This window comes from Cyprinus carpio, chromosome B20, assembly GCF_018340385.1.
Source record: "Cyprinus carpio isolate SPL01 chromosome B20, ASM1834038v1, whole genome shotgun sequence".
NCBI classification, from domain to species: Eukaryota; Metazoa; Chordata; class Actinopteri; order Cypriniformes; family Cyprinidae; genus Cyprinus; species Cyprinus carpio.
Window position 1 is genome coordinate 29452791 of NC_056616.1, and position 9880 is coordinate 29462670.

Genomic DNA, 9880 nt, shown 5'->3' on the forward strand with positions numbered 1-9880 from the left:
GATGATAACCATGGCAATTACCAAGCACACATTTCCAGCGTTTCGATATAGAAAGTGAACCACACTCTGTTGGACCTTGTTGGACCAAATGGGTGCAAAGATTCCATAACTATGTTACTGCAATGAACATTAGCGGAGACATGAAACTCAAGGCTCTGCTGTTGCATCTAGCTGGAGAAAAGGTACACAATATGTGGCACGCTTGCCGAAGCAGCTGATAAATATGCGGATGTGAAGACTAAGCTGACCAACTACTTTGCCCCAAAGAAAAACGTGCAGTATGAAGTGTATGTATTCAGAAATGCAACGCAACAGTCAGGAGAAAATCTAGACACATTCCACACAAGACTTAAGATGCTCGCTAAGTACTGTGAATTCACTGATATCAGCAGAGAAATAAAAGCACAAATTGTTCAAAGCTGTACATCATCCAAACTTCATAGACATGCTTTGAGAGAGAGCCAGACTTGTCTTTACAAGACTTTTTAGGACATGGCAGGACCCTTGAGATTTCAGAACTGCATGCATCAGGTATTGAAAATGGCTCAAAAGTAACTGAATCTGTAAATGCAATCAGCCACAATTCAAAAATCAGACAAAGAATTGTGATGACAAATCAGCATGCCCAACAACGAAATGTAGAAATTGTGGAGGTATTTTTTTTCTCACAAAACAGTCTGTCCAGCAAAAGGAAGAATTTGTAATGCTTGTGGTAAACTCAACCATTTTTCTAAAGTGTGCCACTCAACTGCCAAAATCAAGAGACATACAACACAAAGATTCAAGAAAGACAACACAACAAAGTTCATCAGGTCAGTGCACACATTCAGCACACAAGCCCAGGCTCATCTAGCAGTGATGATGCATACGTCTTTGTCGTCAAAACCACCAATACAGCCAAACTACCACAAACATACTGTACCTGTAGTCATAGATTCAGGAGCTGCTGTGAACCACATACAAATCTCTGCTGCAACCACCAGAAGTGCTACCGTCCAACATCCAAATATTCTCTTATGGTTCTAAACAGGCAATTCCTATTCTTGGTGCATTCACCTGCACTCTGAAATCTCACAGCGGCATGACTTGTGAAACCTTTTATGTGATACCCAGTATTGGCTGCTCTCTAATCAGCTACCAAACAGCTAAAGAGTTAAACCTCATCAGAATTCTGAATTCTCTTAATACTGCTGCTTCTGGACGCAGTGTAGCAGATGAGCTTGTAGAAAAGCACCCTGAGAAGTTCCAAGCTCTAAAATGTCCAAAATCTGCTTACACATAAACCCTGATGTTCAACCAACATGCCAACCTCATCAGAGAGTGCCATTCCACATAAGGAAAAAAGTTGAAGCTGAACTAAAAATGCTGGAAGACAGCGATATCATAGAAACTGCAATTGGCCACACACCATGGGTTTCACCTATAGTCGCACCTCCAAAACCAAAAGACCCAGACAAAGTGAGAATTTGTTGAATGGTGCCAGTGTATTTTCGAAGCTGGACCTTAAGGCAGGTTACCACCAACTTGAACTGCATCCTGATAGCAGGTATATTACCACATTCTCAACACACCTTGGTTTCAGGAGATACAAATGTCTCAACTTTGGAATTCCATCTGCCGCTGAAGTATTTCAAAATGCAATCAGACAAACACTTCAAGGCATTCCTGGTGTCAAGAATTTTAGTGATGACATCATAGTGTATGGATCAACACAGGCGGACCTGACTGGACTATTCCAGCAGCTCAAAGAAAAGGGTCCAACGCTCAATTGTTGCAAATGTGAGTTCAACAAGTCTAAACTTGAATTTTTAGGATTTGTCTTCTCAGCGAGTTGCATATCTGCTGACCCCAAGAAGTGCTTGCAATCCAACATGCCAGTGCTCCAACAAATGTTACTGAAATGCGTAGTCTTTTAGGCATGGCCAACTGTTGCTCATGTTTCATCCCTGACTTTGCAACCATGACAAGAACGTTAAGAAGGCTCACACGGAAAGGCACACCCTGGGAATGGGGTGCTGAACAAGAGTTAGCATTTCGGCACCACAAAGAGCTCCTGACCAGTAACACTGTGATGGCCTACTTTGATCCTAGAAAAGACACCAAGCTCATAGTTGATGCCAGCCTTGTGGGTCTAGGTGCAATTCTGCTTCAGAACCACAACGAACAGCGATCAATCATCGCATATGCCAGCAAGTCTCTCACTGATGTTGAAAATGTTACAGTCAAACAGAGAGTGAAGCACTGGCTATTGTGTGGAGTTGTGAACACTTCCACCTTTACATTTATGGAAATCCGTTCACACTGATAACAGATCACAAACCCCTTGAGCTCATCTGGAATAATCCATGCTCCAAACCACCTGCTCAAATTGAGCGTTGAGGACTTAGACTTCAACCATATAATTTCACTGTGAAGTACAGAAAAGGCAATCATGACCAAAGGCTCCCTGATTACAGCTGCATGAGGTAGTCATTCCATCACTCGGAGCTCATCATTCTTCAAAAGATTCCACCTTCCTCTGAATGATGTGCCATGTGAGTGTGGCAATGATCTTCCACAAAGTGAGACATCACACAGATGTTTGACATGTTTGACAGACTAATTTGGAGAAACAGACAGCCTCCAGGTTATCTTTCAGATTACCGTTAAGTAGTGTTTCAGTTGTGTGGACTCAATAGTTGATGTCAAACACTGAGTAATCCAGGCTATATAATTTAAATACCAGTATTTGAAGTAACTTTTTTAATATTGATGTTTGTTCTGTTTAGAGTGTGTTCTTTTTTTAAAGATGTGCTGTATAAAAATAAAAAAAAAAGCGTTGTGATGTTCTAAGTGAAAGTGCGATTCCGAATGTGCATGCGATGTATGCATGAAGACTTACGACTGATACACGGCAACATGCCAAGTGCACTGGTTATGCAAATAGCGAGTCAGTAAAACAGGATTTGATTCAACTTTACACCATGTGTGTCCCTGTCTCCTTGATAGAAACAGAACAACACACTGTTTAGCATTTGTGTTCCTTTATTCTAGGAAATAAGAACATTTGCCACCAATTTAATAATAATCAAAGATTTAACAAAATCTTGGATAAATGTTTAAAGCCTTTCAAAATGATGAATAGATTTTTCTTCAGTTTTAAGGACTGATTAGTCTATTTCTTATATTTTTAATGGAAGTATTTTAACTGTATGCACACGGTTAACAGAATATACTTTATTATAAATAATATATATTTTGGGGGGAAGAGTGACAATCTGACACTAACTGACAGTGTCAATTTATATGCATTGCGGGTATATCCTAGGCTAGGGGTCGGCAAATGTTTTGGCATGACGTGCCTTTTTTTCTGGTTAACCACTGTGCCAACAGCCCTCATTCATCACACAACCCCCCCAAACCCCACCTCCCCATTATACAGAATGCATTGATGCTTTGTACAGTACATACAGATTTTTAAACGATACAACAAAAAACAATAGGCCTCTTTGATTTTCATGCAATTACAGGTGCATCTCAATAAATTTTGTCATGGAAAAGTTAATTTATTTCAGTAATTCAACTCAAATTATGAAACTCGTGTATTAAATAAATTCAATGCACACAGACTGAAGTAGTTTAAGTCTTTGGTTCTTTTAATTGTGATGATTTTGGCTCACATTTAACAAAAACCCACCAATTCACTATCTCAACAAATTAGAATATGGTGACATGCCAATCAGCTAATCAACCCAAAACACCTGCAAAGGTTTCCTGGGATGGGCAGTGGGTCAGGGCAGATAGCAGACAAAGCAGAGAATAACCAGGTGGACGAGGAAGTAGTGATGAGACATTTGTACATTATTATTCTATTGCTATTTCTATCATATTGATATTCACACTGGCATTAAAGGGTTAGTTCACCCAAAAATGAAAATTAGACTGCATTTACTTATCCTCAAGGCATCCTAGGTGTATTTTCTTTCTTTCAGATGAATCCAGTCGGAGTTATATATAAATTTGTCCTGGCTATTCAAAGCTCTATCGTTGCAGTCAGTGGGTTTTGCAGTTAAACAGTCAACAAGTCGTCGAACAAAGCATGCGCATTTATTTTTTTATGTGGATTACAGTGGGAGTTATATTAAAATTTGTCCTGGCTATTCAAAGTTCTATATATTTATTTTTAAAAATTTGTCAACACTTTTCTCTCACTTCCGGCATCTGTCATATGCGGAAGCCGTTCCGGTGGATGACGCAGAATGTATACGCAGCTCGCGCGCCTTCTGAGATATGCTAGTCTCGCAAGTTTGTTTATAGGAGCTAAGGAAGCAAAGTTTCCTTACTTTAGCAAAGGAAATCCAGTCTTCTCGAAATCCTCCAACATTTTTCTTTGCAAATCCTCTGTTTGTACTTCTAATTCGTGACCGGCATTTTGTTTTGTTCTCTTTCCGTATTCGTCACTAATCACGCCAATGTACTACATCATCCACTGGAACGGCATATGACAGATAACGGAAGTGAGAGAAAAGTGTTTATTACATTTTAAATATTGATATTTTTCTTACAAAAACACAAGGATTTGCTACAGGAGGCCTTTATTCTCCCCCCCCCATAGCCGTGTGAGGCATGTTTTATTATGGATGCACACACTTTATCTGACGATTTCTGGACTGTTCAACTGCAACACCCGCTGACTGCAATGATAGAGCTTGTAATAGCCAGGACAATTTTTAATATAACTCACACTGGATTCGTCTGAAAGAAGAAAGTCTAAAACTAGGATGCCTCCAGGGTGAGTAAAACACAAGCTAATTTTCATTTTTGGGAAACTAACCCTTTAAATGCCACAGATGAATGGGTATATGAATTTATCACAGAGAGAAATTCAACATATACACACACACAGAGTAGGCTTTTATTTGTGCACATAACATGAAACTATGTATGGAAACTGTCTATGGAATGTGTGGTGGCTGCTTCATCCAACAAAGCTTCTTTCACAGGCGCTGTTTTCCGACACTCTCAAAGCTTTGAGTCTTTTCCCGAAACACTCTGAGTAAAGCCTCAGTGCTTCATCATGAAGCTTCATTTACAAGGAAGAATCACAAAGGCAGGTAGCATAGAGTCGGGGTAGGGTATACAGTGTAGGGTAAGGAACGGAACAAATAGAATGGACATGTGATGTTGTTTTGATTTCAAGTCAAAGTAAGGAGAGTGGGCTGGAGCTGTTTACATAGTCCAGGGAATGAGTATCAGGTGTGCAATCAGTGCCAGACATGAGGTTATGGGAAATGGAGTCTGGGGAAGAATCAGTACTTGGGTGATGGAGCCCTTTGGTGGTGATCGGAGGGAGCCACAGAGGCTTGATTCATGACTGCGTGTAAGAAAATGTAAATATGTAACAAATGCTGATATCATTTTCAAGTACTGTGACCTGGTCAGGTCAGACTGCACACCATGTATGAACAGGTGTTATCCTGCCATTTGAATTTGGCCACATAATTAGATTTGTATGACTGAATCTGGTTTCTTCACCAAACATTTACATTTACATTTAATCATTTAGCAGACGCTTTTATCCAAAGCGACTTACAAATGAGGAGAATGGAAGCTAACAAAAACAACAAAAGGGCAATGATATACAAGTGCAACAACAACAACAACTTTTATTTATAAAGCACATTTAACACAATAAAAATTGATCCAAAGTGCTTTATAGTTCATAGCAGGACTACACTATAAAAAACAACAATTACAAATTTCCAAAAGCTAAAGAATAAAAATGTGTTTTCAGAGTAGATTTAAAAATGTCCAATGAAGGAGCAGACCTCACATGATAAGGGAGAGCATTCCAAAGCTTGGGCCCAGCCACAGAAAAGGCCCGATCACCCTTTAAATAACAAGTCTCAGTTAGCTTAAACGCAGTACATGTAGCATTCAAAAGCATACACAGGCAGCATTCAAAGCAGGAAGAGAGGCCGCTGACATTATCTTCTGCCTCTTTCTTGTAGTAAGAAGCCTAATGGAAGCCTATTTTACTTGCTCTGTGCCAACCAATCCAGTCCTTTTTACCAGGTGAAATATGTAGTAACATGTAGTTTCTGCTGCAAAATGACTTGATTGCATTCATGGTTGTTATATTTGACAGATTATAGCTCATTCAGTCCTTTTTACCTGTTGAAATACTTTTAAATGGCAAATAAAACCCATAAAATGCATTTTTGCATTTGCCAAAAAGTGATTACAGCCTCTACTTCAGTGGTCGGCAACAGGTGGCCCCTGGCCCGTGCCCACATCCAGATTATTTTGATAGTGGTTCTGAAATAGATCTGTCATGACAACAACAGTTACTCACAATCAGAGTATGTGAGCGGAGCATGGAGTGGAGTGGTGTGATTTTGACTGGAGTGAGGAGCAGATATTTTAAAAGTGTGGTTTTCACTCGCTTCATGAGCACTCCACCACCGCTCCATCATGAGTACAATTCATGCCAACAGCCCGTAAAATAACTGCATATTTATAGTTCTCAAGGAATTTGTTTGTTCCTTCTAGATATTGAATATTTTCAGCTGAAAGCATGATTTAAACAAGCACTACAACACGTATTCACACGCAATTGCTCTCTCAATAATGCATTCAAACAAATGTAGCTTAATCTTACAGTGCTACTTCATCTGTATTTCGAATGAACAGAAATCTGTAAGAATAAATCGATCCGTAGGTAAAATAACTGACACAAGCGTAGTTACAGGTGCATCTCAATAAATTAGAATGTCGTGGAAAAGTTCATTTATTTCAGTAATTCTACTCAAATTGTGAAACTCGTGTATTAAATAAATTCAGTGCACACAGACTGAAGTAGTTTAATCAAGTCATTTTGAGCCAAAAATAACCATTCACTCAATAAGTACTGTCTGTAATCACTTTTTGGCAAGTGTGAAACAGGTTTTTTTTTTTTTTTTTTTGCCATTTAAAGGTATTTCAACAGGTAAAAATGACTGCATGAGCTATAATGAAAGTGAAAGTGAAAGTGATGTGACATACAGCCAAGTATGGTGACCCATACTCGGAATTCGTGCTCTGCTTTTAACCCATCCATAGTGCACACACACACAGCAGTGAACACACACACACACCGTGAACACACACCCGGAGCAGTGGGCAGCCATTTATGCTGCGGCGCCTGGGGAGCAGTTGGTGGTTCGGTGCCTTGCTCAAGGGCACCTCAGTCGTGGTGTGGAAGGTGGAGAGAGCGCTGTACATTCACTTCCCCCACCTACAATTCCTGCCGGCCCGAGACTTAACTTAAAACTGGGGTGCCTTACATACATGGGAAATATATACAGAAAGCTTGAAATGTCTACTTTTAAATTAACCAATTCAAAACGAAAGCAAATACTCCCTGATTCCTGTCGAGATGAGAGTCAGCAAGATGAATTTCATCTTGCAGCCGACAAGAAAACATTAGTTTATTAATAAATAATTAAAATGTCTCCTTTTTCATAATTATTAGGCTATTTCTCCCTGTGCTTTGTGGCAAACTTAGTTTTTGTCTCTTTGGCAGATGTGCGTTTCTTTCGCCAGTTTCTTTGTCTCTCTCTCAGAAGCGCTTCATCTCTCCTGAGATAAAACAAAAACATATTATATTGTATGTAATTCTCTTTAGGCCTATAGAGGGTTTTCACCGACATCACGTTCTGGGTGGTAACCCGGATGCACGGCCATTGTGGAGGCACTCGGTGTAAAAAACTGAACGGAGTACAGTCAGGGGGGCAGGGTTTCAAATTTTATTGAAGCTTCCCCGGGCGCCGCCATTGATTAGCGGACCCCCACCTGCTGTTAGCATTCCATTGACTCCCATTCATTTTGGTGTCACTTTGACAGTGAATAACTTTACATCTGATGTGTTTAAAGACTCCATTTGTCCATTAATTATTTCTAAAGAAACACGAAAATGTATAAAAGGCTCCATTACCTTGTATCTTACGTTATGGCCCCGTAGAAGCAGTTTTTGTAAAAATAGGCTAACGATTGCGTCATAACCCACGACTCTCTGTCGCACAGTAGAGAAATTACCGTATGGACAGGAGGAGAAGCTCGCAGGCAATCTTTTACTGTCTATGAGGCAATCGGGGGGATTGTGATTATGCAAAATGACAAAACAATTAATCAGAATACTTACCAAAATTTCCTCCTGTTCATGCTCACCGTCTCTGCAAGATTCGGTGGGTGATTCAGATTTCTCTTGGCACAGCTATTAGAAGACTTACAGTTGTCAGAGAGGTTGCTCACGTCACATCTGTGTCATCAAGCTCAGTTTGAGTCTGCGCAGTACGCTCGACCCCCAGGAAGTGCGTGCTTCTAATTGACTTCACTTGTCTCCGTTGAATCCAATGGGGTCGCTGTGTCCATTTCTTTTACTGTCTATGAGTACAATGGAGTATTGTGCGCTTTGGATACTTTAGAGGGTCTGGCTGCAGGCTTGCACTTGCACTCTCAGACTTGCACTCACTCTCAGACACTTGCACTTCCGCTAGTTGCAGTCTTTATTTTTTTATTTTGTCTATTTTTTTTATTACTTTTTGTTTGAATTTCCCAACATTTTATAACAGTAGCCAGGTGGCGAAGACAAGAAAAAAAAAACTAAATTACAATGTCACTTGCAATCGCTACTTGCACTCTCTGCTACCTGCGACACTTGCAATCGACACAAATCGTGCATGTTGCCAATGGAGGCAAGATGCTGTGCCATTATGCCAGAGTTAGTTGGCAAGTTTTACACAAGGCTTTCATCTACCATGGCCACTGTGTCCTCACAACCTGGAATATTTGCCTCAGCTGAATCACATGGACCTGATTGTGCTGCAAGTGCCAGTGACCAAGAAAAAACCTGGTGTTTCTGTGGCCAGGTTGAGTTTGGAAAGATTATTCTATGTGATAATGCAAAATGCAAAAGGTTTCACTACTCGTGCATTAATGTTAAGATTGCACCAAAGGGAAAATGGTATTGCCCACAGTGCCAAAAGCTACCCCAGTCTCTGCCAAAAAAAGGAAAGTAACCTCCAAAGTAATAAAACAAAAAATAAAAACTTTTTTTTAGTTGGCTGCTGTTTTGCACTTTATGCACTTTGTTTTAATGTAGGTTAAAGTATATTTAATTCATTTAGAATTGTGCACCTTTTTTGAAAATGTGACATGTTCTTTTTAAAATTTTTGGCATTTGATTTCAAGTTGGTGAGATTTTTGTAAAGATTATACTCAAGTTACATACAAAATTGTGTTTACAGTTAGTGTATTGCACTATATTATAATGTTTAATTTATAATAGTGTATGGTTTATAAGTGTTCTGATAAAAGTGTGTTTTTTCCTTTAATAAATCTGTTTCACACGCTCAACATGAATCCTGACGAGGGGAATTTTCCTTGTGGATTCTAAGTCAACAGGAGCTAGCTGTGACTTTCCACGAGTGAAGGCTGGAATTTGTACATGAGCCATTCTACAACCTAAAGTGGCCTGAATATTAAAGCCACGGCCAGCAAGAACTAGATAACCAGGAAGTATGTTGTCCAAAAAGCCACAGTTTTCAGTTATGTATTTGTCACTTACTCTCCCTCCCCATGCATTTGAAATATAGGAGACTATGCTCTGGGGTGTAATACCAATCAAGAATTTAACTGTGTTATGGTGCTTGTAGGAAGACCATGTTTCTGCTCTGGCTATAAGGTTAGATGGACGTTCTATAAAAACCTCAAAAGAGTCAATAATAACAGCACATTTTTTTCCCAAAATGTTTCCTGAATTGCATTGGCATGGTTTTTTTGCAATTGATCTCTATCTGGCCATATGATAAGTGGCTTCATGTGAATAAACATGACATCAATGACATCAGTGACTATCCTT